Consider the following 27,760-nt stretch of genomic DNA (forward strand, 5'->3'; position numbering starts at 1 on the left):
AAGATTTTAATTTCCAGAATTCAGTAATTGATGTCAAATTTGAATTCTTTCAAAAGAATGTTTCAAAGACAAATAAATCAAAGCATATAAAGATAGCTTCACAAAAAGCATTAAAGACAAATTGTGCAAGGGCATTCAAAGAATCTGCTTAATTTCTACAATTGTCCAAACCTTTAAGTAAGAAAGCGACTTATGAGCAAGAAAAAAAACACTAAATGCCGTGACCCGGATTCGAACCGGGGTTGCTGCGGCCACAACGCAGAGTACTAACCACTATACGATCACGGCAACGAAGACGAGCCAGGTAGGAATCGAACCTACAATCTTCTGATCCGTAGTCAGACGCGTTATCCGTTGCGCCACTGGCCCAGGTGACATACGGTAAGTTTAGTGTCCTTTCTGTTTTTGAACCTAGTTTTGGATTTTAGAGTTCTTTTAAGTATATACTGTACAGAATGAATTTGAAAGAGTTACCTATGCACTTGCTCCAGGGCTAGTTTCCTGTTAACATTGCAAGACAATTTTCCTTTTTACTGCAAAAACATCTTTTCAGTGTGTGATGAACTTGCTAAGACAAAGCCTCAAGATTTTAATTTCCAGAATTCAGGAATCGATGTCAAATTTGAATTCTTTCAAAAGAATGTTTCACAGACAAATAAATCAAAGCATGTAAAGATTGCTTCACAAAAAGCATTAAAGACAAATTGTGCAAGGGCATTCAAAGAATCTGCTTAATTTCTACATATGTCCAAACCTTTAAGTAAGAAAGCGACTTATGAGCAAGAAAAAAATCACTAAATGCCGTGACCCGGGGTTGCTGCGGCCACAATGGAGAGTACTAACCACTATACGATCACGGCAACGAAGACGAGCCAGGTAGGAATCGAACCTAAAATCTTCTGATCCGTAGTCAGACGCGTTATCCGTTGCGCCACTGGCCCAGGTGACATACGCTAAGTTTAGGGTCCTATCTGTTTTTGAACCTAGTTTTGGATTTTAGAGTTCTTTTAAGTATATACTGTACAGAATGAATTTGAAAGAGTTACCTATGCACTTGCTCCAGGGCTAGTTTCCTGTTAACATTACAAGACAATTTTCTTATTACTGCAAAAACATCTTTTCAGTGTGTGATGAACTTGCTAAGACAAAGCCTCAAGATTTTAATTTCCAGAATTCAGTAATTGATGTCAAATTTGAATTCTTTCAAAAGAATGTTTTAAAGACAAATAAATCAAAGCATGTAAAGATAGCTTCACAAAAAGCATTAAAGACAAATTGTGCAAGGGCATTCAAAGAATCTGCTTAATTTCTACAATTGTCCAAACCTTTAAGTAAGAAAGCGACTTATGAGCAAGAAAAAAAACACTAAATGCCGTGACCCGGATTCGAACCGGGGTTGCTGTGGCCACAACGCAGAGTACTAACCACTATACGATCACGGCAACGAAGACGAGCCAGGTAGGAATCGAACCTACAATCTTCTGATCCGTAGTCAGACGCGTTATCCGTTGCGCCACTGGCCCAGATGACATACGGTAAGTTTAGTGTCCTTTCTGTTTTTGAACCTAGTTTTGGATTTTAGAGTTCTTTTAAGTATATACTGTACAGAATGAATTTGAAAGAGTTACCTATGCACTTGCTCCAGGGCTAGTTTCCTGTTAACATTGCAAGACAATTTTCCTTTTTACTGCAAAAACATCTTTTCAGTGTGTGATGAACTTGCTAAGACAAAGCCTCAAGATTTTAATTTCCAGAATTCAGGAATCGATGTCAAATTTGAATTCTTTCAAAAGAATGTTTCACAGACAAATAAATCAAAGCATGTAAAGATTGCTTCACAAAAAGCATTAAAGACAAATTGTGCAAGGGCATTCAAAGAATCTGCTTAATTTCTACATATGTCCAAACCTTTAAGTAAGAAAGCGACTTATGAGCAAGAAAAAAATCACTAAATGCCGTGACCCGGGGTTGCTGCGGCCACAATGGAGAGTACTAACCACTATACGATCACGGCAACGAAGACGAGCCAGGTAGGAATCGAACCTAAAATCTTCGGATCCGTAGTCAGACGCGTTATCCGTTGCGCCACTGGCCCAGGTGACATACGGTAAGTTTAGGGTCCTATCTGTTTTTGAACCTAGTTTTGGATTTTAGAGTTCTTTTAAGTATATACTGTACAGAATGAATTTGAAAGAGTTACCTATGCACTTGCTCCAGGGCTAGTTTCCTGTTAACATTGCAAGACAATTTTCTTATTACTGCAAAAACATCTTTTCAGTGTGTGATGAACTTGCTAAGACAAAGCCTCAAGATTTTAATTTCCAGAATTCAGTAATTGATGTCAAATTTGAATTCTTTCAAAAGAATGTTTTAAAGACAAATAAATCAAAGCATGTAAAGATAGCTTCACAAAAAGCATTAAAGACAAATTGTGCAAGGGCATTCAAAGAATCTGCTTAATTTCTACAATTGTCCAAACCTTTAAGTAAGAAAGCGACTTATGAGCAAGAAAAAAAACACTAAATGCCATTATCCGGATTCGAACCGGGGTTGCTGCGGCCACAACGCAGAGTACTAACCACTATACGATCACGGCAACGAAGACGAGCCAGGTAGGAATCGAACCTACAATCTTCTGATCCGTAGTCAGACGCGTTATCCGTTGCGCCACTGGCCCAGGTGACATACGGTAAGTTTAGTGTCCTATCTGTTTTTGAATCTAGTTTTGGATTTTAGAGTTCTTTTTAGTATATACTGTACAGAATGAATTTGAAAGAGTTACCTATGCACTTGCTCCAGGGCTAGTTTCCTGTTAACATTGCAAGACAATTTTCTTATTACTGCAAAAACATCTTTTCAGTGTGTGATGAACTTGCTAAGCCTCAAGATTTTAATTTCCAGAATTCAGGACTCGATGTCAAATTTGAATTCTTTCAAAAGAATGTTTCAGAGACAAATAAATCAAAGCATGTAAAGATAGCTTCACAAAAAGCATTAAAGACAAATTGTGCAAGGGCATTCAAAGAATCTGCTTAATTTCTACAATTGTCCAAACCTTTAAGTAAGAAAGCGACTTATGAGCAAGAAAAAAAACACTAAATGCCGTGACCCGGATTCGAACCGGGGTTGCTGCGGCCACAACGCAGAGTACTAACCACTATACGATCACGGCAACGAAGACGAGCCAGGTAGGAATCGAACCTACAATCTTCTGATCCGTAGTCAGACGCGTTATCCGTTGCGCCACTGGCCCAGGTGACATACGGTAAGTTTAGTGTCCTATCTGTTTTTGAACCTAGTTTTGGATTTTAGAGTTCTTTTAAGTATATACTGTACAGAATGAATTTGAAAGAGTTACCTATGCACTTGCTCCAGGGCTAGTTTCCTGTTAACATTGCAAGACAATTTTCCTTTTTACTGCAAAAACATCTTTTCAGTGTGTGATGAACTTGCTAAGACAAAGCCTCAAGATTTTAATTTCCAGAATTCAGGAATCGATGTCAAATTTGAATTCTTTCAAAAGAATGTTTCACAGACAAATAAATCAAAGCATGTAAAGATTGCTTCACAAAAAGCATTAAAGACAAATTGTGCAAGGGCATTCAAAGAATCTGCTTAATTTCTACATATGTCCAAACCTTTAAGTAAGAAAGCGACTTATGAGCAAGAAAAAAATCACTAAATGCCGTGACCCGGGGTTGCTGCGGCCACAATGGAGAGTACTAACCACTATACGATCACGGCAACGAAGACGAGCCAGGTAGGAATCGAACCTAAAATCTTCTGATCCGTAGTCAGACGCGTTATCCGTTGCGCCACTGGCCCAGGTGACATACGGTAAGTTTAGGGTCCTATCTGTTTTTGAACCTAGTTTTGGATTTTAGAGTTCTTTTAAGTATATACTGTACAGAATGAATTTGAAAGAGTTACCTATGCACTTGCTCCAGGGCTAGTTTCCTGTTAACATTGCAAGACAATTTTCTTATTACTGCAAAAACATCTTTTCAGTGTGTGATGAACTTGCTAAGACAAAGCCTCAAGATTTTAATTTCCAGAATTCAGTAATTGATGTCAAATTTGAATTCTTTCAAAAGAATGTTTTAAAGACAAATAAATCAAAGCATGTAAAGATAGCTTCACAAAAAGCATTAAAGACAAATTGTGCAAGGGCATTCAAAGAATCTGCTTAATTTCTACAATTGTCCAAACCTTTAAGTAAGAAAGCGACTTATGAGCAAGAAAAAAAACACTAAATGCCGTGACCCGGATTCGAACCGGGGTTGCTGCGGCCACAACGCAGAGTACTAACCACTATACGATCACGGCAACGAAGACGAGCCAGGTAGGAATCGAACCTACAATCTTCTGATCCGTAGTCAGACGCGTTATCCGTTGCGCCACTGGCCCAGGTGACATACGGTAAGTTTAGTGTCCTATCTGTTTTTGAATCTAGTTTTGGATTTTAGAGTTCTTTTTAGTATATACTGTACAGAATGAATTTGAAAGAGTTACCTATGCACTTGCTCCAGGGCTAGTTTCCTGTTAACATTGCAAGACAATTTTCTTATTACTGCAAAAACATCTTTTCAGTGTGTGATGAACTTGCTAAGACAAAGCCTCAAGATTTTAATTTCCAGAATTCAGTAATTGATGTCAAATTTGAATTCTTTCAAAAGAATGTTTCAAAGACAAATAAATCAAAGCATATAAAGATAGCTTCACAAAAAGCATTAAAGACAAATTGTGCAAGGGCATTCAAAGAATCTGCTTAATTTCTACAATTGTCCAAACCTTTAAGTAAGAAAGCGACTTATGAGCAAGAAAAAAAACACTAAATGCCGTGACCCGGATTCGAACCGGGGTTGCTGCGGCCACAACGCAGAGTACTAACCACTATACGATCACGGCAACGAAGACGAGCCAGGTAGGAATCGAACCTACAATCTTCTGATCCGTAGTCAGACGCGTTATCCGTTGCGCCACTAGCCCAGGTGACATACGGTAAGTTTAGTGTCCTTTCTGTTTTTGAACCTAGTTTTGGATTTTAGAGTTCTTTTAAGTATATACTGTACAGAATGAATTTGAAAGAGTTACCTATGCACTTGCTCCAGGGCTAGTTTCCTGTTAACATTGCAAGACAATTTTCCTTTTTACTGCAAAAACATCTTTTCAGTGTGTGATGAACTTGCTAAGACAAAGCCTCAAGATTTTAATTTCCAGAATTCAGGAATCGATGTCAAATTTGAATTCTTTCAAAAGAATGTTTCACAGACAAATAAATCAAAGCATGTAAAGATTGCTTCACAAAAAGCATTAAAGACAAATTGTGCAAGGGCATTCAAAGAATCTGCTTAATTTCTACATATGTCCAAACCTTTAAGTAAGAAAGCGACTTATGAGCAAGAAAAAAATCACTAAATGCCGTGACCCGGGGTTGATGCGGCCACAATGGAGAGTACTAACCACTATACGATCACGGCAACGAAGACGAGCCAGGTAGGAATCGAACCTAAAATCTTCTGATCCGTAGTCAGACGCGTTATCCGTTGCGCCACTGGCCCAGGTGACATACGGTAAGTTTAGGGTCCTATCTGTTTTTGAACCTAGTTTTGGATTTTAGAGTTCTTTTAAGTATATACTGTACAGAATGAATTTGAAAGAGTTACCTATGCACTTGCTCCAGGGCTAGTTTCCTGTTAACATTGCAAGACAATTTTCTTATTACTGCAAAAACATCTTTTCAGTGTGTGATGAACTTGCTAAGACAAAGCCTCAAGATTTTAATTTCCAGAATTCAGTAATTGATGTCAAATTTGAATTCTTTCAAAAGAATGTTTTAAAGACAAATAAATCAAAGCATGTAAAGATAGCTTCACAAAAAGCATTAAAGACAAATTGTGCAAGGGCATTCAAAGAATCTGCTTAATTTCTACAATTGTCCAAACCTTTAAGTAAGAAAGCGACTTATGAGCAAGAAAAAAAACACTAAATGCCGTGACCCGGATTCGAACCGGGGTTGCTGCGGCCACAACGCAGAGTACTAACCACTATACGATCACGGCAACGAAGACGAGCCAGGTAGGAATCGAACCTACAATCTTCTGATCCGTAGTCAGACGCGTTATCCGTTGCGCCACTGGCCCAGGTGACATACGGTAAGTTTAGTGTCCTTTCTGTTTTTGAACCTAGTTTTGGATTTTAGAGTTCTTTTAAGTATATACTGTACAGAATGAATTTGAAAGAGTTACCTATGCACTTGCTCCAGGGCTAGTTTCCTGTTAACATTGCAAGACAATTTTCCTTTTTACTGCAAAAACATCTTTTCAGTGTGTGATGAACTTGCTAAGACAAAGCCTCAAGATTTTAATTTCCAGAATTCAGGAATCGATGTCAAATTTGAATTCTTTCAAAAGAATGTTTCACAGACAAATAAATCAAAGCATGTAAAGATTGCTTCACAAAAAGCATTAAAGACAAATTGTGCAAGGGCATTCAAAGAATCTGCTTAATTTCTACATATGTCCAAACCTTTAAGTAAGAAAGCGACTTATGAGCAAGAAAAAAATCACTAAATGCCGTGACCCGGGGTTGCTGCGGCCACAATGGAGAGTACTAACCACTATACGATCACGGCAACGAAGACGAGCCAGGTAGGAATCGAACCTAAAATCTTCGGATCCGTAGTCAGACGCGTTATCCGTTGCGCCACTGGCCCAGGTGACATACGGTAAGTTTAGGGTCCTATCTGTTTTTGAACCTAGTTTTGGATTTTAGAGTTCTTTTAAGTATATACTGTACAGAATGAATTTGAAAGAGTTACCTATGCACTTGCTCCAGGGCTAGTTTCCTGTTAACATTGCAAGACAATTTTCTTATTACTGCAAAAACATCTTTTCAGTGTGTGATGAACTTGCTAAGACAAAGCCTCAAGATTTTAATTTCCAGAATTCAGTAATTGATGTCAAATTTGAATTCTTTCAAAAGAATGTTTTAAAGACAAATAAATCAAAGCATGTAAAGATAGCTTCACAAAAAGCATTAAAGACAAATTGTGCAAGGGCATTCAAAGAATCTGCTTAATTTCTACAATTGTCCAAACCTTTAAGTAAGAAAGCGACTTATGAGCAAGAAAAAAAACACTAAATGCCATTATCCGGATTCGAACCGGGGTTGCTGCGGCCACAACGCAGAGTACTAACCACTATACGATCACGGCAACGAAGACGAGCCAGGTAGGAATCGAACCTACAATCTTCTGATCCGTAGTCAGACGCGTTATCCGTTGCGCCACTGGCCCAGGTGACATACGGTAAGTTTAGTGTCCTATCTGTTTTTGAATCTAGTTTTGGATTTTAGAGTTCTTTTTAGTATATACTGTACAGAATGAATTTGAAAGAGTTACCTATGCACTTGCTCCAGGGCTAGTTTCCTGTTAACATTGCAAGACAATTTTCTTATTACTGCAAAAACATCTTTTCAGTGTGTGATGAACTTGCTAAGCCTCAAGATTTTAATTTCCAGAATTCAGGACTCGATGTCAAATTTGAATTCTTTCAAAAGAATGTTTCAGAGACAAATAAATCAAAGCATGTAAAGATAGCTTCACAAAAAGCATTAAAGACAAATTGTGCAAGGGCATTCAAAGAATCTGCTTAATTTCTACAATTGTCCAAACCTTTAAGTAAGAAAGCGACTTATGAGCAAGAAAAAAAACACTAAATGCCGTGACCCGGATTCGAACCGGGGTTGCTGCGGCCACAACGCAGAGTACTAACCACTATACGATCACGGCAACGAAGACGAGCCAGGTAGGAATCGAACCTACAATCTTCTGATCCGTAGTCAGACGCGTTATCCGTTGCGCCACTGGCCCAGGTGACATACGGTAAGTTTAGTGTCCTATCTGTTTTTGAACCTAGTTTTGGATTTTAGAGTTCTTTTAAGTATATACTGTACAGAATGAATTTGAAAGAGTTACCTATGCACTTGCTCCAGGGCTAGTTTCCTGTTAACATTGCAAGACAATTTTCCTTTTTACTGCAAAAACATCTTTTCAGTGTGTGATGAACTTGCTAAGACAAAGCCTCAAGATTTTAATTTCCAGAATTCAGGAATCGATGTCAAATTTGAATTCTTTCAAAAGAATGTTTCACAGACAAATAAATCAAAGCATGTAAAGATTGCTTCACAAAAAGCATTAAAGACAAATTGTGCAAGGGCATTCAAAGAATCTGCTTAATTTCTACATATGTCCAAACCTTTAAGTAAGAAAGCGACTTATGAGCAAGAAAAAAATCACTAAATGCCGTGACCCGGGGTTGCTGCGGCCACAATGGAGAGTACTAACCACTATACGATCACGGCAACGAAGACGAGCCAGGTAGGAATCGAACCTAAAATCTTCTGATCCGTAGTCAGACGCGTTATCCGTTGCGCCACTGGCCCAGGTGACATACGGTAAGTTTAGGGTCCTATCTGTTTTTGAACCTAGTTTTGGATTTTAGAGTTCTTTTAAGTATATACTGTACAGAATGAATTTGAAAGAGTTACCTATGCACTTGCTCCAGGGCTAGTTTCCTGTTAACATTGCAAGACAATTTTCTTATTACTGCAAAAACATCTTTTCAGTGTGTGATGAACTTGCTAAGACAAAGCCTCAAGATTTTAATTTCCAGAATTCAGTAATTGATGTCAAATTTGAATTCTTTCAAAAGAATGTTTTAAAGACAAATAAATCAAAGCATGTAAAGATAGCTTCACAAAAAGCATTAAAGACAAATTGTGCAAGGGCATTCAAAGAATCTGCTTAATTTCTACAATTGTCCAAACCTTTAAGTAAGAAAGCGACTTATGAGCAAGAAAAAAAACACTAAATGCCGTGACCCGGATTCGAACCGGGGTTGCTGCGGCCACAACGCAGAGTACTAACCACTATACGATCACGGCAACGAAGACGAGCCAGGTAGGAATCGAACCTACAATCTTCTGATCCGTAGTCAGACGCGTTATCCGTTGCACCACTGGCCCAGGTGACATACGGTAAGTTTAGTGTCCTATCTGTTTTTGAATCTAGTTTTGGATTTTAGAGTTCTTTTTAGTATATACTGTACAGAATGAATTTGAAAGAGTTACCTATGCACTTGCTCCAGGGCTAGTTTCCTGTTAACATTGCAAGACAATTTTCTTATTACTGCAAAAACATCTTTTCAGTGTGTGATGAACTTGCTAAGACAAAGCCTCAAGATTTTAATTTCCAGAATTCAGTAATTGATGTCAAATTTGAATTCTTTCAAAAGAATGTTTCAAAGACAAATAAATCAAAGCATATAAAGATAGCTTCACAAAAAGCATTAAAGACAAATTGTGCAAGGGCATTCAAAGAATCTGCTTAATTTCTACAATTGTCCAAACCTTTAAGTAAGAAAGCGACTTATGAGCAAGAAAAAAAACACTAAATGCCGTGACCCGGATTCGAACCGGGGTTGCTGCGGCCACAACGCAGAGTACTAACCACTATACGATCACGGCAACGAAGACGAGCCAGGTAGGAATCGAACCTACAATCTTCTGATCCGTAGTCAGACGCGTTATCCGTTGCGCCACTAGCCCAGGTGACATACGGTAAGTTTAGTGTCCTTTCTGTTTTTGAACCTAGTTTTGGATTTTAGAGTTCTTTTAAGTATATACTGTACAGAATGAATTTGAAAGAGTTACCTATGCACTTGCTCCAGGGCTAGTTTCCTGTTAACATTGCAAGACAATTTTCCTTTTTACTGCAAAAACATCTTTTCAGTGTGTGATGAACTTGCTAAGACAAAGCCTCAAGATTTTAATTTCCAGAATTCAGGAATCGATGTCAAATTTGAATTCTTTCAAAAGAATGTTTCACAGACAAATAAATCAAAGCATGTAAAGATTGCTTCACAAAAAGCATTAAAGACAAATTGTGCAAGGGCATTCAAAGAATCTGCTTAATTTCTACATATGTCCAAACCTTTAAGTAAGAAAGCGACTTATGAGCAAGAAAAAAATCACTAAATGCCGTGACCCGGGGTTGCTGCGGCCACAATGGAGAGTACTAACCACTATACGATCACGGCAACGAAGACGAGCCAGGTAGGAATCGAACCTAAAATCTTCTGATCCGTAGTCAGACGCGTTATCCGTTGCGCCACTGGCCCAGGTGACATTCGGTAAGTTTAGGGTCCTATCTGTTTTTGAACCTAGTTTTGGATTTTAGAGTTCTTTTAAGTATATACTGTACAGAATGAATTTGAAAGAGTTACCTATGCACTTGCTCCAGGGCTAGTTTCCTGTTAACATTGCAAGACAATTTTCTTATTACTGCAAAAACATCTTTTCAGTGTGTGATGAACTTGCTAAGACAAAGCCTCAAGATTTTAATTTCCAGAATTCAGTAATTGATGTCAAATTTGAATTCTTTCAAAAGAATGTTTTAAAGACAAATAAATCAAAGCATGTAAAGATAGCTTCACAAAAAGCATTAAAGACAAATTGTGCAAGGGCATTCAAAGAATCTGCTTAATTTCTACAATTGTCCAAACCTTTAAGTAAGAAAGCGACTTATGAGCAAGAAAAAAAACACTAAATGCCGTGACCCGGATTCGAACCGGGGTTGCTGCGGCCACAACGCAGAGTACTAACCACTATACGATCACGGCAACGAAGACGAGCCAGGTAGGAATCGAACCTACAATCTTCTGATCCGTAGTCAGACGCGTTATCCGTTGCGCCACTGGCCCAGGTGACATACGGTAAGTTTAGTGTCCTTTCTGTTTTTGAACCTAGTTTTGGATTTTAGAGTTCTTTTAAGTATATACTGTACAGAATGAATTTGAAAGAGTTACCTATGCACTTGCTCCAGGGCTAGTTTCCTGTTAACATTGCAAGACAATTTTCTTATTACTGCAAAAACATCTTTTCAGTGTGTGATGAACTTGCTAAGCCTCAAGATTTTAATTTCCAGAATTCAGGACTCGATGTCAAATTTGAATTCTTTCAAAAGAATGTTTCAGAGACAAATAAATCAAAGCATGTAAAGATAGCTTCACAAAAAGCATTAAAGACAAATTGTGCAAGGGCATTCAAAGAATCTGCTTAATTTCTACAATTGTCCAAACCTTTAAGTAAGAAAGCGACTTATGAGCAAGAAAAAAAACACTAAATGCCGTGACCCGGATTCGAACCGGGGTTGCTGCGGCCACAACGCAGAGTACTAACCACTATACGATCACGGCAACGAAGACGAGCCAGGTAGGAATCGAACCTACAATCTTCTGATCCGTAGTCAGACGCGTTATCCGTTGCGCCACTGGCCCAGGTGACATACGGTAAGTTTAGTGTCCTATCTGTTTTTGAACCTAGTTTTGGATTTTAGAGTTCTTTTAAGTATATACTGTACAGAATGAATTTGAAAGAGTTACCTATGCACTTGCTCCAGGGCTAGTTTCCTGTTAACATTGCAAGACAATTTTCCTTTTTACTGCAAAAACATCTTTTCAGTGTGTGATGAACTTGCTAAGACAAAGCCTCAAGATTTTAATTTCCAGAATTCAGGAATCGATGTCAAATTTGAATTCTTTCAAAAGAATGTTTCACAGACAAATAAATCAAAGCATGTAAAGATTGCTTCACAAAAAGCATTAAAGACAAATTGTGCAAGGGCATTCAAAGAATCTGCTTAATTTCTACATATGTCCAAACCTTTAAGTAAGAAAGCGACTTATGAGCAAGAAAAAAATCACTAAATGCCGTGACCCGGGGTTGCTGCGGCCACAATGCAGAGTACTAACCACTATACGATCACGGCAACGAAGACGAGCCAGGTAGGAATCGAACCTACAATCTTCTGATCCGTAGTCAGAAGCGTTATCCGTTGCGCCACTGGCCCAGGTGACATACGGTAAGTTTAGTGTCCTATCTGTTTTTGAACCTAGTTTTGGATTTTAGAGTTCTTTTAAGTATATACTGTACAGAATGAATTTGAAAGAGTTACCTATGCACTTGCTCCAGGGCTAGTTTCCTGTTAACATTGCAAGACAATTTTCTTATTACTGCAAAAACATCTTTTCAGTGTGTGATGAACTTGCTTAGACAAAGCCTCAAGATTTTAATTTCCAGAATTCAGTAATTGATGTCAAATTTGAATTCTTTCAAAAGAATGTTTCACAGACAAATAAATCAAAGCATGTAAAGATAGCTTCACAAAAAGCATTAAAGACAAATTGTGCAAGTGCATTCAAAGAATCTGCTTAATCTCTAAAATTGTCCAAACCTTTAAGTAAGAAAGCGACTTATGAGCAAGAAAAAAAACACTAAATGCCGTTATCCGGATTCGAACCAGGGTTGCTGCGGCCACAACGCAGAGTACTAACCACTATACGATTACGGCAACGAAGACGAGCCAGGTAGGAATCGAATCTACAATCTTCTGATCCGTAGTCAGACGCGTTATCCGTTGCGCCACTGGCCCAGGTGACATATGGTAAGTTTAGGGTCCTATCTGTTTTTGAACCTAGTTTTGGATTTTAGAGTTCTTTTAAGTATATACTGTACAGAATGAATTTGAAAGAGTTACCTATGCACTTGCTCCAGGGCTAGTTTCCTGTTAACATTGCAAGACAATTTTCTTATTACTGCAAAAACATCTTTTCAGTGTGTGATGAACTTGCTAAGACAAAGCCTCAAGATTTTAATTTCCAGAATTCAGTAATTGATGTCAAATTTGAATTCTTTCAAAAGAATGTTTTAAAGACAAATAAATCAAAGCATGTAAAGATAGCTTCACAAAAAGCATTAAAGACAAATTGTGCAAGGGCATTCAAAGAATCTGCTTAATTTCTACAATTGTCCAAACCTTTAAGTAAGAAAGCGACTTATGAGCAAGAAAAAAAACACTAAATGCCGTGACCCTGATTCGAACCGGGGTTGCTGCGGCCACAACGCAGAGTACTAACCACTATACGATCACGGCAACGAAGACGAGCCAGGTAGGAATCGAACCTACAATCTTCTGATCCGTAGTCAGACACGTTATCCGTTGCGCCACTGGCCCAGGTGACATACGGTAAGTTTAGTGTCCTATCTGTTTTTGAATCTAGTTTTGGATTTTAGAGTTCTTTTTAGTATATACTGTACAGAATGAATTTGAAAGAGTTACCTATGCACTTGCTCCAGGGCTAGTTTCCTGTTAACATTGCAAGACAATTTTCTTATTACTGCAAAAACATCTTTTCAGTGTGTGATGAACTTGCTAAGCCTCAAGATTTTAATTTCCAGAATTCAGGAATCGATGTCAAATTTGAATTCTTTCAAAAGAATGTTTCAGAGACAAATAAATCAAAGCATGTAAAGATAGCTTCACAAAAAGCATTAAAGACAAATTGTGCAAGGGCATTCAAAGAATCTGCTTAATTTCTACAATTGTCCAAACCTTTAAGTAAGAAAGCGACTTATGAGCAAGAAAAAAAACACTAAATGCCGTGACCCGGATTCGAACCGGGGTTGCTGTGGCCACAACGCAGAGTACTAACCACTATACGATCACGGCAACAAAGACGAGCCAGGTAGGAATCAAACCTACAATCTTCTGATCCGTAGTCAGACGCGTTATCCGTTGCGCCACTGGCACTGGTGACATACGGTAAGTTTAGTGTCCTATCTGTTTTTGAACCTAGTTTTGGATTTTAGAGTTCTTTTAAGTATATACTGTACAGAATGAATTTGAAAGAGTTACCTATGCACTTGCTCCAGGGCTAGTTTCCTGTTAACATTGCAAGACAATTTTCTTATTACTGCAAAAACATCTTTTCAGTGTGTGATGAACTTGCTAAGACAAAGCCTCAAGATTTTAATTTCCAGAATTCAGTAATTGATGTCAAATTTGAATTCTTTCAAAAGAATGTTTCAAAGACAAATAAATCAAAGCATATAAAGATAGCTTCACAAAAAGCATTAAAGACAAATTGTGCAAGGGCATTCAAAGAATCTGCTTAATTTCTACAATTGTCCAAACCTTTAAGTAAGAAAGCGACTTATGAGCAAGAAAAAAAACACTAAATGCCGTGACCCGGATTCGAACCGGGGTTGCTGCGGCCACAACGCAGAGTACTAACCACTATACGATCACGGCAACGAAGACAAGCCAGGTAGGAATCGAACCTAAAATCTTCTGATCCGTAGTCAGACGCGTTATCCGTTGCGCCACTGGCCCAGGTAACATACGGTAAGTTTAGTGTCCTATCTGTTTTTGAATCTAGTTTTGGATTTTAGAGTTCTTTTTAGTATATACTGTACAGAATGAATTTGAAAGAGTTACCTATGCACTTGCTCCAGGGCTAGTTTCCTGTTAACATTGCAAGACAATTTTCTTATTACTGCAAAAACATCTTTTCAGTGTGTGATGAACTTGCTAAGCCTCAAGATTTTAATTTCCAGAATTCAGGACTCGATGTCAAATTTGAATTCTTTCAAAAGAATGTTTCAGAGACAAATAAATCAAAGCATGTAAAGATAGCTTCACAAAAAGCATTAAAGACAAATTGTGCAAGGGCATTCAAAGAATCTGCTTAATTTCTACAATTGTCCAAACCTTTAAGTAAGAAAGCGACTTATGAGCAAGAAAAAAAACACTAAATGCCGTGACCCGGATTCGAACTGGGGTTGCTGCGGCCACAACGCAGAGTACTAACCACTATACGATCACGGCAACGAAGACGAGCCAGGTAGGAATCGAACCTACAATCTTCTGATCCGTAGTCAGACGCGTTATCCGTTGCGCCACTGGCCCAGGTGACATACAGTAAGTTTAGTGTCCTATCTGTTTTTGAACCTAGTTTTGGATTTTAGAGTTCTTTTAAGTATATACTGTACAGAATGAATTTGAAAGAGTTACCTATGCACTTGCTCCAGGGCTAGTTTCCTGTTAACATTGCAAGACAATTTTCCTTTTTACTGCAAAAACATCTTTTCAGTGTGTGATGAACTTGCTAAGACAAAGCCTCAAGATTTTAATTTCCAGAATTCAGGAATCGATGTCAAATTTGAATTCTTTCAAAAGAATGTTTCACAGACAAATAAATCAAAGCATGTAAAGATTGCTTCACAAAAAGCATTAAAGACAAATTGTGCAAGGGCATTCAAAGAATCTGCTTAATTTCTACAATTGTCCAAACCTTTAAGTAAGAAAGCGACTTATGAGCAAGAAAAAAATCACTAAATGCCGTGACCCGGGGTTGCTGCGGCCACAATGGAGAGTACTAACCACTATACGATCACGGCAACGAAGACGAGCCAGGTAGGAATCGAACCTAAAATCTTCTGATCCGTAGTCAGACGCGTTATCCGTTGCGCCACTGGCCCAGGTGACATACGGTAAGTTTAGGGTCCTATCTGTTTTTGAACCTAGTTTTGGATTTTAGAGTTCTTTTAAGTATATACTGTACAGAATGAATTTGAAAGAGTTACCTATGCACTTGCTCCAGGGCTAGTTTCCTGTTAACATTGCAAGACAATTTTCTTATTACTGCAAAAACATCTTTTCAGTGTGTGATGAACTTGCTAAGACAAAGCCTCACGATTTTAATTTCCAGAATTCAGTAATTGATGTCAAATTTGAATTCTTTCAAAAGAATGTTTTAAAGACAAATAAATCAAAGCATGTAAAGATAGCTTCACAAAAAGCATTAAAGACAAATTGTGCAAGGGCATTCAAAGAATCTGCTTAATTTCTACAATTGTCCAAACCTTTAAGTAAGAAAGCGACTTATGAGCAAGAAAAAAAACACTAAATGCCGTTATCCGGATTCGAACCGGGGTTGCTGCGGCCACAACGCAGAGTACTAACCACTATACGATCACGGCAACGAAGACGAGCCAGGTAGGAATCGAACCTACAATCTTCTGATCCGTAGTCAGACGCGTTATCCGTTGCGCCACTGGCCCAGGTGACATACGGTAAGTTTAGTGTCCTATCTGTTTTTGAATCTAGTTTTGGATTTTAGAGTTCTTTTTAGTATATACTGTACAGAATGAATTTGAAAGAGTTACCTATGCACTTGCTCCAGGGCTAGTTTCCTGTTAACATTGCAAGACAATTTTCTTATTACTGCAAAAACATCTTTTCAGTGTGTGATGAACTTGCTAAGACAAAGCCTCAAGATTTTAATTTCCAGAATTCAGGAATCGATGTCAAATTTGAATTCTTTCAAAAGAATGTTTTAAAGACAAATAAATCAAAGCATGTAAAGATAGCTTCACAAAAAGCATTAAAGACAAATTGTGCAAGTGCATTCAAAGAATCTGCTTAATTTCTAAAATTGTCCAAACCTTTAAGTAAGAAAGCGACTTATGAGCAAGAAAAAAAACACTAAATGCCGTGACCCGGATTCGAACCGGGGTTGCTGCGGCCACAACGCAGAGTACTAACCACTATACGATCACGGCAACGAAGACGAGCCAGGTAGGAATCGAACCTACAATCTTCTGATCCGTAGTCAGACGCGTTATCCGTTGCGCCACTGGCCCAGGTGACATACGGTAAGTTTAGTGTCCTATCTGTTTTTGAACCTAGTTTTGGATTTTAGAGTTCTTTTAAGTATATACTGTACAGAATGAATTTGAAAGAGTTACCTATGCACTTGCTCCAGGGCTAGTTTCCTGTTAACATTGCAAGACAATTTTCCTTTTTACTGCAAAAACATTTTTTCAGTGTGTGATGAACTTGCTAAGACAAAGCCTCAAGATTTTAATTTCCAGAATTCAGGAATCGATGTCAAATTTGAATTCTTTCAAAAGAATGTTTCACAGACAAATAAATCAAAGCATGTAAAGATTGCTTCACAAAAAGCATTAAAGACAAATTGTGCAAGGGCATTCAAAGAATCTGCTTAATTTCTACATATGTCCAAACCTTTAAGTAAGAAAGCGACTTATGAGCAAGAAAAAAATCACTAAATGCCGTGACCCGGGGTTGCTGCGGCCACAATGCAGAGTACTAACCACTATACGATCACGGCAACGAAGACGAGCCAGGTAGGAATCGAACCTAAAATCTTCTGATCCGTAGTCAGACGCGTTATCCGTTGCGCCACTGGCCCAGGTGACATACGGTAAGTTTAGGGTCCTATCTGTTTTTGAACCTAGTTTTGGATTTTAGAGTTCTTTTAAGTATATACTGTACAGAATGAATTTGAAAGAGTTACCTATGCACTTGCTCCAGGGCTAGTTTCCTGTTAACATTGCAAGACAATTTTCTTATTACAGCAAAAACATCTTTTCAGTGTGTGATGAACTTGCTAAGACAAAGCCTCAAGATTTTAATTTCCAGAATTCAGTAATTGATGTCAAATTTGAAATCTTTCAAAAGAATGTTTTAAAGACAAATAAATCAAAGCATGTAAAGATAGCTTCACAAAAAGCATTAAAGACAAATTGTGCAAGGGCATTCAAAGAATCTGCTTAATTTCTACAATTGTCCAAACCTTTAAGTAAGAAAGCGACTTATGAGCAAGAAAAAAAACACTAAATGCCGTTATCCGGATTCGAACCGGGGTTGCTGCGGCCACAACGCAGAGTACTAACCACTATACGATCACGGCAACGAAGACGAGCCAGGTAGGAATCGAACCTACAATCTTCTGATCCGTAGTCAGACGCGTTATCCGTTGCGCCACTGGCCCAGGTGACATACGGTAAGTTTAGTGTCCTATCTGTTTTTGAATCTAGTTTTGGATTTTAGAGTTCTTTTTAGTATATACTGTACAGAATGAATTTGAAAGAGTTACCTATGCACTTGCTCCAGGGCTAGTTTCCTGTTAACATTGCAAGACAATTTTCTTATTACTGCAAAAACATCTTTTCAGTGTGTGATGAACTTGCTAAGCCTCAAGATTTTAATTTCCAGAATTCAGGACTCGATGTCAAATTTGAATTCTTTCAAAAGAATGTTTCAGAGACAAATAAATCAAAGCATGTAAAGATAGCTTCACAAAAAGCATTAAAGACAAATTGTGCAAGGGCATTCAAAGAATCTGCTTAATTTCTACAATTGTCCAAACCTTTAAGTAAGAAAGCGACTTATGAGCAAGAAAAAAAACACTAAATGCCGTGACCCGGATTCGAACCGGGGTTGCTGCGGCCACAACGCAGAGTACTAACCACTATACGATCACGGCAACGAAGACGAGCCAGGTAGGAATCGAACCTACAATCTTCTGATCCGTAGTCAGACGCGTTATCCGTTGCGCCACTGGCCCAGGTGACATACGGTAAATTTAGTGTCCTATCTGTTTTTGAACCTAGTTTTGGATTTTAGAGTTCTTTTAAGTATATACTGTACAGAATGAATTTGAAAGAGTTACCTATGCACTTGCTCCAGGGCTAGTTTCCTGTTAACATTGCAAGACAATTTTCTTATTACTGCAAAAACATCTTTTCAGTGTGTGATGAACTTGCTAAGACAAAGCCTCAAGATTTTAATTTCCAGAATTCAGTAATTGATGTCAAATTTGAATTCTTTCAAAAGAATGTTTCACAGACAAATAAATCAAAGCATGTAAAGATAGCTTCACAAAAAGCATTAAAGACAAATTGTGCAAGTGCATTCAAAGAATCTGCTTAATTTCTAAAATTGTCCAAACCTTGAAGTAAGAAAGCGACCTTTCAGCAGGAAAAAAAACACTAAATGCCGTGACCCGGATTCAAACCGGGGTTGCTGCGGACACAACGCAGAGTACTAACCACTATACGATCACGGCAACGAAGACGAGCCAGGTAGGAATCGAACCTACAATCTTCCGATCCGTAGTCAGACGCGTTATCCGTTGCGCCACTGGCCCAGGTGACATAGGGTAAGTTTAGTGTCCTATCTGTTTTTGAATCTAGTTTTGGATTTTAGAGTTCTTTTAATATATACTGTACAGAATGAATTTGAAAGAGTTACCTATGCACTTGCTCCAGGGCTAGTTTCCTGTTAACATTGCAAGACAATTTTCTTATTACTGCAAAAACATCTTTTCAGTGTGTGATGAACTTGCTAAGACAAAGCCTCAAGATTTTAATTTCCAGAATTCAGGAATCGATGTCAAATTTGAATTCTTTCAAAAGAATGTTTCACAGACAAATAAATCAAAGCATGTAAAGATAGCTTCACAAAAAGCATTAAAGACAAATTGTGCAAGGGCATTCAAAGAATCTGCTTAATTTCTACAATTGTCCAAACCTTTAAGTAAGAAAGCGACTTATGAGCAAGAAAAAAAACACTAAATGCCGTGACCCGGATTCGAACCGGGGTTGCTGCGGCCACAACGTAGAGTACTAACCACTATACGATCACGGCAACGAAGACGAGCCAGGTAGGAATCGAACCTACAATCTTCTGATCCGTAGTCAGACGCGTTATCCGTTGCGCCACTGGCCCAGGTGACATACGGTAAGTTTAGTGTCCTATCTATTTTTGAACCTAGTTTTGGATTTTAGAGTTCTTTTAAGTATATACTGTACAGAATGAATTTGAAAGAGTTACCTATGCACTTGCTCCAGGGCTAGTTTCCTGTTAACATTGCAAGACAATTTTCTTATTACTGCAAAAACATCTTTTCAGTGTGTGATGAACTTGCTAAGACAAAGCCTCAAGATTTTAATTTCCAGAATTCAGTAATTGATGTCAAATTTGAATTCTTTCAAAAGAATGTTTCACAGACAAATAAATCAAAGCATGTAAAGATAGCTTCACAAAAAGCATTAAAGACACATTGTGCAAGTGCATTCAAAGAATCTGCTTAATCTCTAAAATTGTCCAAACCTTGAAGTAAGAAAGCGACCTTTCAGCAGGAAAAAAAACACAATATGCCGTAACCCGGATTCGAACCAGGGTTGATGCGGCCACAACGCAGAGTACTAACCACTATACGATCACGGCAACGAAGACGAGCCAGGTAGGAATCGAACCTAAAATCTTCTGATCCGTAGTAAGACGCGTTATCCGTTGCGCCACTGGCCCAGGTGACATATGGTAAGTTTAGTGTCCTATCTGTTTTTGAACCTAGTTTTGGATTTTAGAGTTCTTTTAAGTATATACTGTACAGAATGAATTTGAAAGAGTTACCTATGCACTTGCTCCAGGGCTAGTTTCCTGTTAACATTGCAAGACAATTTTCTTATTACTGCAAAAACATCTTTTCAGTGTGTGATGAACTTGCTAAGACAAAGCCTCAAGATTTTAATTTCCAGAATTCAGTAATCGATGTCAAATTTGAATTCTTTCAAAAGAATGTTTCACAGACAAATAAATCAAAGCATGTAAAGATAGCTTCACAAAAAGCATTAAAGACAAATTGTGCAAGGGCATTCAAAGAATCTGCTTAATTTCTACAATTGTCCAAACCTTTAAGTAAGAAAGCGACTTATGAGCAAGAAAAAAAAACACTAAATGCCGTGACCCGGATTCGAACCGGGGTTGCTGCGGCCACAACGCAGAGTACTAACCACTATACGATCACGGCAACGAAGACGAGCCAGGTAGGAATCTAACCTACAATCTTCTGATCCGTAGTCAGACGCATTATCCGTTGCGCCACTGCCCCAAGTGACATACGGTAAGTTTAGTGTCCTATCTGTTTTTGAACCTAGTTTTGGATTTTTGAGTTCTTTTAAGTATATACTGTACAGAATGAATTTGAAAGAGTTACCTATGCACTTGCTCCAGTGCTAGTTTCCTGTTAACATTGCAAGACAATTTTCTTATTGCTGCAAAAACATCTTTTCAGTGTGTGATGAACTTGCTAAGCCTCAAGATTTTAATTTCCAGAATTCAGGAATCGATGTCAAATTTGAATTCTTTCAAAAGAATGTTTCAGAGACAAATAAATCAAAGCATGTAAAGATAGCTTCACAAAAAGCATTAAAGACAAATTGTGCAAGGGCATTCAAAGAATCTGCTTAATTTCTACAATTGTCCAAACCTTTAAGTAAGAAAGCGACTTATGAGCAAGAAAAAAAACACTAAATGCCGTGACCCGGATTCGAACCGGGGTTGCTGTGGCCACAACGCAGAGTACTAACCACTATACGATCACGGCAACGAAGACGAGCCAGGTAGGAATCGATGCTACAATCTTCTGATCCGTAGTCAGACGCGTTATCCGTTGCGCCACTGGCCCAGGTGACATACAGTAAGTTTTGTGTCCTATCTGTTTTTGAACCTAGTTTTGGATTTTAGAGTTCTTTTAAGTATATACTGTACAGAATGAATTTGAAAGAGTTACCTATGCACTTGCTCCAGGGCTAGTTTCCTGTTAACATTGCAAGACAATTTTCTTATTACTGCAAAAACATCTTTTCAGTGTGTGATGAACTTGCTAAGACAAAGCCTCAAGATTTTAATTTCCAGAATTCAGGAATCGATGTCAAATTTGAATTCTTTCAAAAGAATGTTTCACAGACAAATAAATCAAAGCATGTAAAGATAGCTTCACAAAAAGCATTAAAGACAAATTGTGCAAGGGCATTCAAAGAATCTGCTTAATTTCTACAATTGTCCAAACCTTTAAGTAAGAAAGCGACTTATGAGCAAGAAAAAAAACACTAAATGCCGTGACCCGGATTCGAACCGGGGTTGCTGCGGCCACAACGCAGAGTACTAACCACTATACGATCACGGCAACGAAGACGAGCCAGGTAGGAATCGAACCTACAATCTTCTGATCCGTAGTCAGACGCGTTATCCGTTGCGCCACTGGCCCAGGTGAAATACGCTAAGTTTAGTGTCCTATCTGTTTTTGAACCTAGTTTTGGATTTTAGAGTTCTTTTAAGTATATACTGAACAGAATGAATTTGAAAGAGTTACCTATGCACTTGCTCCAGGGCTAGTTTCCTGTTAACATTGCAAGACAATTTTCTTATTACTGCAAAAACATCTTTTCAGTGTGTGATGAACTTGCTAAGACAAAGCCTCAAGATTTTAATTTCCAGAATTCAGTAATTGATGTCAAATTTGAATTCTTTCAAAAGAATGTTTCACAGACAAATAAATCAAAGCATGTAAAGATAGCTTCACAAAAAGCATTAAAGACACATTGTGCAAGTGCATTCAAAGAATCTGCTTAATCTCTAAAATTGTCCAAACCTTGAAGTAAGAAAGCGACCTTTCAGCAGGAAAAAAAACACAATATGCCGTAACCCGGATTCGAACCAGGGTTGATGCGGCCACAACGCAGAGTACTAACCACTATACGATCACGGCAACGAAGACGAGCCAGGTAGGAATCGAACCTAAAATCTTCTGATCCGTAGTAAGACGCGTTATCCGTTGCGCCACTGGCCCAGGTGACATACGGTAAGTTTAGTGTCCTATCTGTTTTTGAACCTAGTTTTGGATTTTAGAGTTCTTTTAAGTATATACTGTACAGAATGAATTTGAAAGAGTTACCTATGCACTTGCTCCAGGGCTAGTTTCCTGTTAACATTGCAAGACAATTTTCTTATTACTGCAAAAACATCTTTTCAGTGTGTGATGAACTTGCTAAGACAAAGCCTCAAGATTTTAATTTCCAGAATTCAGTAATCGATGTCAAATTTGAATTCTTTCAAAAGAATGTTTCACAGACAAATAAATCAAAGCATGTAAAGATAGCTTCACAAAAAGCATTAAAGACAAATTGTGCAAGGGCATTCAAAGAATCTGCTTAATTTCTACAATTGTCCAAACCTTTAAGTAAGAAAGCGACTTATGAGCAAGAAAAAAAAACACTAAATGCCGTGACCCGGATTCGAACCGGGGTTGCTGCGGCCACAACGCAGAGTACTAACCACTATACGATCACGGCAACGAAGACGAGCCAGGTAGGAATCGAACCTACAATCTTCTGATCCGTAGTCAGACGCATTATCCGTTGCGCCACTGCCCCAGGTGACATACGGTAAGTTTAGTGTCCTATCTGTTTTTGAACCTAGTTTTGGATTTTTGAGTTCTTTTAAGTATATACTGTACAGAATGAATTTGAAAGAGTTACCTATGCACTTGCTCCAGTGCTAGTTTCCTGTTAACATTGCAAGACAATTTTCTTATTGCTGCAAAAACATCTTTTCAGTGTGTGATGAACTTGCTAAGCCTCAAGATTTTAATTTCCAGAATTCAGGAATCGATGTCAAATTTGAATTCTTTCAAAAGAATGTTTCAGAGACAAATAAATCAAAGCATGTAAAGATAGCTTCACAAAAAGCATTAAAGACAAATTGTGCAAGGGCATTCAAAGAATCTGCTTAATTTCTACAATTGTCCAAACCTTTAAGTAAGAAAGCGACTTATGAGCAAGAAAAAAAACACTAAATGCCGTGACCCGGATTCGAACCGGGGTTGCTGTGGCCACAACGCAGAGTACTAACCACTATACGATCACGGCAACGAAGACGAGCCAGGTAGGAATCGATGCTACAATCTTCTGATCCGTAGTCAGACGCGTTATCCGTTGCGCCACTGGCCCAGGTGACATACAGTAAGTTTAGTGTCCTATCTGTTTTTGAACCTAGTTTTGGATTTTAGAGTTCTTTTAAGTATATACTGTACAGAATGAATTTGAAAGAGTTACCTATGCACTTGCTCCAGGGCTAGTTTCCTGTTAACATTGCAAGACAATTTTCTTATTACTGCAAAAACATCTTTTCAGTGTGTGATGAACTTGCTAAGACAAAGCCTCAAGATTTTAATTTCCAGAATTCAGGAATCGATGTCAAATTTGAATTCTTTCAAAAGAATGTTTCACAGACAAATAAATCAAAGCATGTAAAGATTGCTTCACAAAAAGCATTAAAGACAAATTGTGCAAGGGCATTCAAAGAATCTGCTTAATTTCTACAATTGTCCAAACCTTTAAGTAAGAAAGCGACTTATGAGCAAGAAAAAAAACACTAAATGCCGTGACCCGGGGTTGCTGCGGCCACAATGCAGAGTACTAACCACTATACGATCACGGCAACGAAGACGAGCCAGGTAGGAATCAAACCTAAAATCTTCTGATCCGTAGTCAGACGCGTTATCCGTTGCGCCACTGGCCCAGGTGACATACGGTAAGTTTAGGGTCCTATCTGTTTTTGAACCTAGTTTTGGATTTTAGAGTTCTTTTAAGTATATACTGTACAGAATGAATTTGAAAGAGTTACCTATGCACTTGCTCCAGGGCTAGTTTCCTGTTAACATTGCAAGACAATTTTCTTATTACTGCAAAAACATCTTTTCAGTGTGTGATGAACTTGCTAAGACAAAGCCTCAAGATTTTAATTTCCAGAATTCAGTAATTGATGTCAAATTTGAATTCTTTCAAAAGAATGTTTCAGAGACAAATAAATCAAAGCATGTAAAGATAGCTTCACAAAAAGCATTAAAGACAAATTGTGCAAGGGCATTCAAAGAATCTGCTTAATTTCTACAATTGTCCAAACCTTTAAGTAAGAAAGCGACTTATGAGCAAGAAAAAAAACACTAAATGCCGTGACCCGGATTCGAACCGGGGTTGCTGCGGCCACAACGCAGAGTACTAACCACTATACGATCACGGCAACGAAGACGAGCCAGGTAGGAATCGAACCTACAATCTTCTGATCCGTAGTCAGACGCGTTATCCGTTGCGCCACTGGCCCAGGTGACATATGGTAAGTTTAGTGTCCTATCTGTTTTTGAATCTAGTTTTGGATTTTAGAGTTCTTTTTAGTATATACTGTACAGAATGAATTTGAAAGAGTTACCTATGCACTTGCTCCAGGGCTAGTTTCCTGTTAACATTGCAAGACAATTTTCTTATTACTGCAAAAACATCTTTTCAGTGTGTGATGAACTTGCTAAGCCTCAAGATTTTAATTTCCAGAATTCAGGAATCGATGTCAAATTTGAATTCTTTCAAAAGAATGTTTCAGAGACAAATAAATCAAAGCATGTAAAGATAGCTTCACAAAAAGCATTAAAGACAAATTGTGCAAGGGCATTCAAAGAATCTGCTTAATTTCTACAATTGTCCAAACCTTTAAGTAAGAAAGCGACTTATGAGCAAGAAAAAAAACACTAAATGCTGTGACCCGAATTCGAACCGGGGTTGCTGCGGCCACAACGCAGAGTACTAACCACTATACGATCACGGCAACGAAGACGAGCCAGGTAGGAATCGAACCTACAATCTTCTGATCCGTAGTCAGACGCGTTATCCGTTGCGCCACTGGCCCAGGTGACATACGGTAAGTTTAGTGTCCTATCTGTTTTTGAATCTAGTTTTGGATTTTAGAGTTCTTTTTAGTATATACTGTACAGAATGAATTTGAAAGAGTTACCTATGCACTTGCTCCAGGGCTAGTTTCCTGTTAACATTGCAAGACAATTTTCTTATTACTGCAAAAACATCTTTTCAATGTGTGATGAACTTGCTAAGACAAAGCCTCAAGATTTTAATTTCCAGAATTCAGTAATTGATGTCAAATTTGAATTCTTTCAAAAGAATGTTTCACAGACAAATAAATCAAAGCATGTAAAGATAGCTTCACAAAAAGCATTAAAGACAAATTGTGCAAGGGCATTCAAAGAATCTGCTTAATTTCTACAATTGTCCAAACCTTTAAGTAAGAAAGCGACTTATGAGCAAGAAAAAAAACACTAAATGCCGTGACCCGGATTCGAACCGGGGTTGCTGCGGCCACAACGCAGAGTACTAACCACTATACGATCACGGCAACGAAGACGAGCCAGGTAGGAATCGAACCTACAATCTTCTGATCCGTAGTCAGACGCGTTATCCGTTGCGCCACTGGCCCAGGTGACATATGGTAAGTTTAGTGTCCTATCTGTTTTTGAATCTAGTTTTGGATTTTAGAGTTCTTTTTAGTATATACTGTACAGAATGAATTTGAAAGAGTTACCTATGCACTTGCTCCAGGGCTAGTTTCCTGTTAACATTGCAAGACAATTTTCTTATTACTGCAAAAACATCTTTTCAGTGTGTGATGAACTTGCTAAGCCTCAAGATTTTAATTTCCAGAATTCAGGAATCGATGTCAAATTTGAATTCTTTCAAAAGAATGTTTCAGAGACAAATAAATCAAAGCATGTAAAGATAGCTTCACAAAAAGCATTAAAGACAAATTGTGCAAGGGCATTCAAAGAATCTGCTTAATTTCTACAATTGTCCAAACCTTTAAGTAAGAAAGCGACTTATGAGCAAGAAAAAAAACACTAAATGCTGTGACCCGAATTCGAACCGGGGTTGCTGCGGCCACAACGCAGAGTACTAACCACTATACGATCACGGCAACGAAGACGAGCCAGGTAGGAATCGAACCTACAATCTTCTGATCCGTAGTCAGACGCGTTATCCGTTGCGCCACTGGCCCAGGTGACATACGGTAAGTTTAGTGTCCTATCTGTTTTTGAATCTAGTTTTGGATTTTAGAGTTCTTTTTAGTATATACTGTACAGAATGAATTTGAAAGAGTTACCTATGCACTTGCTCCAGGGCTAGTTTCCTGTTAACATTGCAAGACAATTTTCTTATTACTGCAAAAACATCTTTTCAGTGTGTGATGAACTTGCTAAGACAAAGCCTCAAGATTTTAATTTCCAGAATTCAGGAATCGATGTCAAATTTGAATTCTTTCAAAAGAATGTTTCACAGACAAATAAATCAAAGCATGTAAAGATTGCTTCACAAAAAGCATTAAAGACAAATTGTGCAAGGGCATTCAAAGAATCTGCTTAATTTCTACAATTGTCCAAACCTTTAAGTAAGAAAGCGACTTATGAGCAAGAAAAAAAACACTAAATGCCGTGACCCGGGGTTGCTGCGGCCACAATGCAGAGTACTAACCACTATACGATCACGGCAACGAAGACGAGCCAGGTAGGAATCAAACCTAAAATCTTCTGATCCGTAGTCAGACGCGTTATCCGTTGCGCCACTGGCCCAGGTGACATACGGTAAGTTTAGGGTCCTATCTGTTTTTGAACCTAGTTTTGGATTTTAGAGTTCTTTTAAGTATATACTGTACAGAATGAATTTGAAAGAGTTACCTATGCACTTGCTCCAGGGCTAGTTTCCTGTTAACATTGCAAGACAATTTTCTTATTACTGCAAAAACATCTTTTCAGTGTGTGATGAACTTGCTAAGACAAAGCCTCAAGATTTTAATTTCCAGAATTCAGTAATTGATGTCAAATTTGAATTCTTTCAAAAGAATGTTTCAGAGACAAATAAATCAAAGCATGTAAAGATAGCTTCACAAAAAGCATTAAAGACAAATTGTGCAAGGGCATTCAAAGAATCTGCTTAATTTCTACAATTGTCCAAACCTTTAAGTAAGAAAGCGACTTATGAGCAAGAAAAAAAACACTAAATGCCGTGACCCGGATTCGAACCGGGGTTGCTGCGGCCACAACGCAGAGTACTAACCACTATACGATCACGGCAACGAAGACGAGCCAGGTAGGAATCGAACCTACAATCTTCTGATCCGTAGTCAGACGCGTTATCCGTTGCGCCACTGGCCCAGGTGACATATGGTAAGTTTAGTGTTCTATCTGTTTTTGAATCTAGTTTTGGATTTTAGAGTTCTTTTTAGTATATACTGTACAGAATGAATTTGAAAGAGTTACCTATGCACTTGCTCCAGGGCTAGTTTCCTGTTAACATTGCAAGACAATTTTCTTATTACTGCAAAAACATCTTTTCAGTGTGTGATGAACTTGCTAAGCCTCAAGATTTTAAT

General features: G+C 38.2%; 55 non-coding genes across 55 annotated transcripts; all 55 read right to left on the bottom strand.

The window, feature by feature from the left end:
• Positions 1-216: 216 nt before the first annotated feature.
• On the bottom strand, positions 217-288 carry TRNAH-GUG (transfer RNA histidin (anticodon GUG)). The gene has a single exon. It is a non-coding gene; the product is annotated as a tRNA-His (tRNA).
• Positions 289-296: 8 nt separating this feature from the next.
• On the bottom strand, positions 297-369 carry TRNAR-ACG (transfer RNA arginine (anticodon ACG)). The gene has a single exon. It is a non-coding gene; the product is annotated as a tRNA-Arg (tRNA).
• A 499-nt stretch (positions 370-868) lies between these two features.
• TRNAR-ACG (transfer RNA arginine (anticodon ACG)) lies at positions 869-941 on the bottom strand. The gene has a single exon. It is a non-coding gene; the product is annotated as a tRNA-Arg (tRNA).
• A 509-nt stretch (positions 942-1,450) lies between these two features.
• Positions 1,451-1,523, bottom strand: TRNAR-ACG (transfer RNA arginine (anticodon ACG)). Its single transcript has one exon. It is a non-coding gene; the product is annotated as a tRNA-Arg (tRNA).
• A 1,081-nt stretch (positions 1,524-2,604) lies between these two features.
• On the bottom strand, positions 2,605-2,677 carry TRNAR-ACG (transfer RNA arginine (anticodon ACG)). Its single transcript has one exon. It is a non-coding gene; the product is annotated as a tRNA-Arg (tRNA).
• A 423-nt stretch (positions 2,678-3,100) lies between these two features.
• TRNAH-GUG (transfer RNA histidin (anticodon GUG)) lies at positions 3,101-3,172 on the bottom strand. The gene has a single exon. It is a non-coding gene; the product is annotated as a tRNA-His (tRNA).
• Positions 3,173-3,180: 8 nt separating this feature from the next.
• On the bottom strand, positions 3,181-3,253 carry TRNAR-ACG (transfer RNA arginine (anticodon ACG)). The gene has a single exon. It is a non-coding gene; the product is annotated as a tRNA-Arg (tRNA).
• Positions 3,254-3,752: 499 nt separating this feature from the next.
• On the bottom strand, positions 3,753-3,825 carry TRNAR-ACG (transfer RNA arginine (anticodon ACG)). The gene has a single exon. It is a non-coding gene; the product is annotated as a tRNA-Arg (tRNA).
• A 429-nt stretch (positions 3,826-4,254) lies between these two features.
• Positions 4,255-4,326, bottom strand: TRNAH-GUG (transfer RNA histidin (anticodon GUG)). The gene has a single exon. It is a non-coding gene; the product is annotated as a tRNA-His (tRNA).
• An 8-nt stretch (positions 4,327-4,334) lies between these two features.
• TRNAR-ACG (transfer RNA arginine (anticodon ACG)) lies at positions 4,335-4,407 on the bottom strand. The gene has a single exon. It is a non-coding gene; the product is annotated as a tRNA-Arg (tRNA).
• Positions 4,408-4,836: 429 nt separating this feature from the next.
• On the bottom strand, positions 4,837-4,908 carry TRNAH-GUG (transfer RNA histidin (anticodon GUG)). Its single transcript has one exon. It is a non-coding gene; the product is annotated as a tRNA-His (tRNA).
• Positions 4,909-4,916: 8 nt separating this feature from the next.
• On the bottom strand, positions 4,917-4,989 carry TRNAR-ACG (transfer RNA arginine (anticodon ACG)). The gene has a single exon. It is a non-coding gene; the product is annotated as a tRNA-Arg (tRNA).
• Positions 4,990-5,488: 499 nt separating this feature from the next.
• TRNAR-ACG (transfer RNA arginine (anticodon ACG)) lies at positions 5,489-5,561 on the bottom strand. Its single transcript has one exon. It is a non-coding gene; the product is annotated as a tRNA-Arg (tRNA).
• A 429-nt stretch (positions 5,562-5,990) lies between these two features.
• Positions 5,991-6,062, bottom strand: TRNAH-GUG (transfer RNA histidin (anticodon GUG)). Its single transcript has one exon. It is a non-coding gene; the product is annotated as a tRNA-His (tRNA).
• Positions 6,063-6,070: 8 nt separating this feature from the next.
• Positions 6,071-6,143, bottom strand: TRNAR-ACG (transfer RNA arginine (anticodon ACG)). Its single transcript has one exon. It is a non-coding gene; the product is annotated as a tRNA-Arg (tRNA).
• A 1,081-nt stretch (positions 6,144-7,224) lies between these two features.
• TRNAR-ACG (transfer RNA arginine (anticodon ACG)) lies at positions 7,225-7,297 on the bottom strand. The gene has a single exon. It is a non-coding gene; the product is annotated as a tRNA-Arg (tRNA).
• Positions 7,298-7,720: 423 nt separating this feature from the next.
• TRNAH-GUG (transfer RNA histidin (anticodon GUG)) lies at positions 7,721-7,792 on the bottom strand. The gene has a single exon. It is a non-coding gene; the product is annotated as a tRNA-His (tRNA).
• An 8-nt stretch (positions 7,793-7,800) lies between these two features.
• TRNAR-ACG (transfer RNA arginine (anticodon ACG)) lies at positions 7,801-7,873 on the bottom strand. Its single transcript has one exon. It is a non-coding gene; the product is annotated as a tRNA-Arg (tRNA).
• Positions 7,874-8,372: 499 nt separating this feature from the next.
• Positions 8,373-8,445, bottom strand: TRNAR-ACG (transfer RNA arginine (anticodon ACG)). The gene has a single exon. It is a non-coding gene; the product is annotated as a tRNA-Arg (tRNA).
• Positions 8,446-8,874: 429 nt separating this feature from the next.
• Positions 8,875-8,946, bottom strand: TRNAH-GUG (transfer RNA histidin (anticodon GUG)). Its single transcript has one exon. It is a non-coding gene; the product is annotated as a tRNA-His (tRNA).
• An 8-nt stretch (positions 8,947-8,954) lies between these two features.
• TRNAR-ACG (transfer RNA arginine (anticodon ACG)) lies at positions 8,955-9,027 on the bottom strand. Its single transcript has one exon. It is a non-coding gene; the product is annotated as a tRNA-Arg (tRNA).
• Positions 9,028-9,456: 429 nt separating this feature from the next.
• On the bottom strand, positions 9,457-9,528 carry TRNAH-GUG (transfer RNA histidin (anticodon GUG)). The gene has a single exon. It is a non-coding gene; the product is annotated as a tRNA-His (tRNA).
• An 8-nt stretch (positions 9,529-9,536) lies between these two features.
• Positions 9,537-9,609, bottom strand: TRNAR-ACG (transfer RNA arginine (anticodon ACG)). Its single transcript has one exon. It is a non-coding gene; the product is annotated as a tRNA-Arg (tRNA).
• Positions 9,610-10,108: 499 nt separating this feature from the next.
• Positions 10,109-10,181, bottom strand: TRNAR-ACG (transfer RNA arginine (anticodon ACG)). Its single transcript has one exon. It is a non-coding gene; the product is annotated as a tRNA-Arg (tRNA).
• Positions 10,182-10,610: 429 nt separating this feature from the next.
• Positions 10,611-10,682, bottom strand: TRNAH-GUG (transfer RNA histidin (anticodon GUG)). The gene has a single exon. It is a non-coding gene; the product is annotated as a tRNA-His (tRNA).
• An 8-nt stretch (positions 10,683-10,690) lies between these two features.
• On the bottom strand, positions 10,691-10,763 carry TRNAR-ACG (transfer RNA arginine (anticodon ACG)). The gene has a single exon. It is a non-coding gene; the product is annotated as a tRNA-Arg (tRNA).
• A 423-nt stretch (positions 10,764-11,186) lies between these two features.
• Positions 11,187-11,258, bottom strand: TRNAH-GUG (transfer RNA histidin (anticodon GUG)). The gene has a single exon. It is a non-coding gene; the product is annotated as a tRNA-His (tRNA).
• Positions 11,259-11,266: 8 nt separating this feature from the next.
• TRNAR-ACG (transfer RNA arginine (anticodon ACG)) lies at positions 11,267-11,339 on the bottom strand. Its single transcript has one exon. It is a non-coding gene; the product is annotated as a tRNA-Arg (tRNA).
• Positions 11,340-11,838: 499 nt separating this feature from the next.
• Positions 11,839-11,911, bottom strand: TRNAR-ACG (transfer RNA arginine (anticodon ACG)). Its single transcript has one exon. It is a non-coding gene; the product is annotated as a tRNA-Arg (tRNA).
• Positions 11,912-12,420: 509 nt separating this feature from the next.
• On the bottom strand, positions 12,421-12,493 carry TRNAR-ACG (transfer RNA arginine (anticodon ACG)). Its single transcript has one exon. It is a non-coding gene; the product is annotated as a tRNA-Arg (tRNA).
• Positions 12,494-13,002: 509 nt separating this feature from the next.
• Positions 13,003-13,075, bottom strand: TRNAR-ACG (transfer RNA arginine (anticodon ACG)). The gene has a single exon. It is a non-coding gene; the product is annotated as a tRNA-Arg (tRNA).
• Positions 13,076-14,080: 1,005 nt separating this feature from the next.
• Positions 14,081-14,152, bottom strand: TRNAH-GUG (transfer RNA histidin (anticodon GUG)). Its single transcript has one exon. It is a non-coding gene; the product is annotated as a tRNA-His (tRNA).
• Positions 14,153-14,736: 584 nt separating this feature from the next.
• TRNAR-ACG (transfer RNA arginine (anticodon ACG)) lies at positions 14,737-14,809 on the bottom strand. Its single transcript has one exon. It is a non-coding gene; the product is annotated as a tRNA-Arg (tRNA).
• Positions 14,810-15,308: 499 nt separating this feature from the next.
• TRNAR-ACG (transfer RNA arginine (anticodon ACG)) lies at positions 15,309-15,381 on the bottom strand. Its single transcript has one exon. It is a non-coding gene; the product is annotated as a tRNA-Arg (tRNA).
• A 509-nt stretch (positions 15,382-15,890) lies between these two features.
• On the bottom strand, positions 15,891-15,963 carry TRNAR-ACG (transfer RNA arginine (anticodon ACG)). Its single transcript has one exon. It is a non-coding gene; the product is annotated as a tRNA-Arg (tRNA).
• A 429-nt stretch (positions 15,964-16,392) lies between these two features.
• TRNAH-GUG (transfer RNA histidin (anticodon GUG)) lies at positions 16,393-16,464 on the bottom strand. Its single transcript has one exon. It is a non-coding gene; the product is annotated as a tRNA-His (tRNA).
• An 8-nt stretch (positions 16,465-16,472) lies between these two features.
• On the bottom strand, positions 16,473-16,545 carry TRNAR-ACG (transfer RNA arginine (anticodon ACG)). The gene has a single exon. It is a non-coding gene; the product is annotated as a tRNA-Arg (tRNA).
• Positions 16,546-17,044: 499 nt separating this feature from the next.
• TRNAR-ACG (transfer RNA arginine (anticodon ACG)) lies at positions 17,045-17,117 on the bottom strand. Its single transcript has one exon. It is a non-coding gene; the product is annotated as a tRNA-Arg (tRNA).
• Positions 17,118-17,626: 509 nt separating this feature from the next.
• On the bottom strand, positions 17,627-17,699 carry TRNAR-ACG (transfer RNA arginine (anticodon ACG)). Its single transcript has one exon. It is a non-coding gene; the product is annotated as a tRNA-Arg (tRNA).
• A 423-nt stretch (positions 17,700-18,122) lies between these two features.
• Positions 18,123-18,194, bottom strand: TRNAH-GUG (transfer RNA histidin (anticodon GUG)). The gene has a single exon. It is a non-coding gene; the product is annotated as a tRNA-His (tRNA).
• Positions 18,195-18,202: 8 nt separating this feature from the next.
• Positions 18,203-18,275, bottom strand: TRNAR-ACG (transfer RNA arginine (anticodon ACG)). Its single transcript has one exon. It is a non-coding gene; the product is annotated as a tRNA-Arg (tRNA).
• A 509-nt stretch (positions 18,276-18,784) lies between these two features.
• TRNAR-ACG (transfer RNA arginine (anticodon ACG)) lies at positions 18,785-18,857 on the bottom strand. Its single transcript has one exon. It is a non-coding gene; the product is annotated as a tRNA-Arg (tRNA).
• A 508-nt stretch (positions 18,858-19,365) lies between these two features.
• Positions 19,366-19,438, bottom strand: TRNAR-ACG (transfer RNA arginine (anticodon ACG)). Its single transcript has one exon. It is a non-coding gene; the product is annotated as a tRNA-Arg (tRNA).
• A 1,012-nt stretch (positions 19,439-20,450) lies between these two features.
• On the bottom strand, positions 20,451-20,522 carry TRNAH-GUG (transfer RNA histidin (anticodon GUG)). Its single transcript has one exon. It is a non-coding gene; the product is annotated as a tRNA-His (tRNA).
• A 1,086-nt stretch (positions 20,523-21,608) lies between these two features.
• TRNAH-GUG (transfer RNA histidin (anticodon GUG)) lies at positions 21,609-21,680 on the bottom strand. The gene has a single exon. It is a non-coding gene; the product is annotated as a tRNA-His (tRNA).
• An 8-nt stretch (positions 21,681-21,688) lies between these two features.
• TRNAR-ACG (transfer RNA arginine (anticodon ACG)) lies at positions 21,689-21,761 on the bottom strand. Its single transcript has one exon. It is a non-coding gene; the product is annotated as a tRNA-Arg (tRNA).
• A 1,012-nt stretch (positions 21,762-22,773) lies between these two features.
• Positions 22,774-22,845, bottom strand: TRNAH-GUG (transfer RNA histidin (anticodon GUG)). The gene has a single exon. It is a non-coding gene; the product is annotated as a tRNA-His (tRNA).
• A 1,657-nt stretch (positions 22,846-24,502) lies between these two features.
• Positions 24,503-24,574, bottom strand: TRNAH-GUG (transfer RNA histidin (anticodon GUG)). The gene has a single exon. It is a non-coding gene; the product is annotated as a tRNA-His (tRNA).
• An 8-nt stretch (positions 24,575-24,582) lies between these two features.
• TRNAR-ACG (transfer RNA arginine (anticodon ACG)) lies at positions 24,583-24,655 on the bottom strand. Its single transcript has one exon. It is a non-coding gene; the product is annotated as a tRNA-Arg (tRNA).
• Positions 24,656-25,158: 503 nt separating this feature from the next.
• On the bottom strand, positions 25,159-25,231 carry TRNAR-ACG (transfer RNA arginine (anticodon ACG)). Its single transcript has one exon. It is a non-coding gene; the product is annotated as a tRNA-Arg (tRNA).
• Positions 25,232-25,660: 429 nt separating this feature from the next.
• Positions 25,661-25,732, bottom strand: TRNAH-GUG (transfer RNA histidin (anticodon GUG)). Its single transcript has one exon. It is a non-coding gene; the product is annotated as a tRNA-His (tRNA).
• Positions 25,733-25,740: 8 nt separating this feature from the next.
• On the bottom strand, positions 25,741-25,813 carry TRNAR-ACG (transfer RNA arginine (anticodon ACG)). The gene has a single exon. It is a non-coding gene; the product is annotated as a tRNA-Arg (tRNA).
• Positions 25,814-26,316: 503 nt separating this feature from the next.
• On the bottom strand, positions 26,317-26,389 carry TRNAR-ACG (transfer RNA arginine (anticodon ACG)). The gene has a single exon. It is a non-coding gene; the product is annotated as a tRNA-Arg (tRNA).
• A 1,000-nt stretch (positions 26,390-27,389) lies between these two features.
• TRNAH-GUG (transfer RNA histidin (anticodon GUG)) lies at positions 27,390-27,461 on the bottom strand. Its single transcript has one exon. It is a non-coding gene; the product is annotated as a tRNA-His (tRNA).
• An 8-nt stretch (positions 27,462-27,469) lies between these two features.
• Positions 27,470-27,542, bottom strand: TRNAR-ACG (transfer RNA arginine (anticodon ACG)). Its single transcript has one exon. It is a non-coding gene; the product is annotated as a tRNA-Arg (tRNA).
• Between the last annotated feature and the right edge of the window lie 218 nt (positions 27,543-27,760).

This window comes from Crinia signifera, chromosome 4 (assembly GCF_055691185.1).
Source record: "Crinia signifera chromosome 4, ASM5569118v1, whole genome shotgun sequence".
Taxonomy (NCBI): domain Eukaryota; kingdom Metazoa; phylum Chordata; class Amphibia; order Anura; family Myobatrachidae; genus Crinia; species Crinia signifera.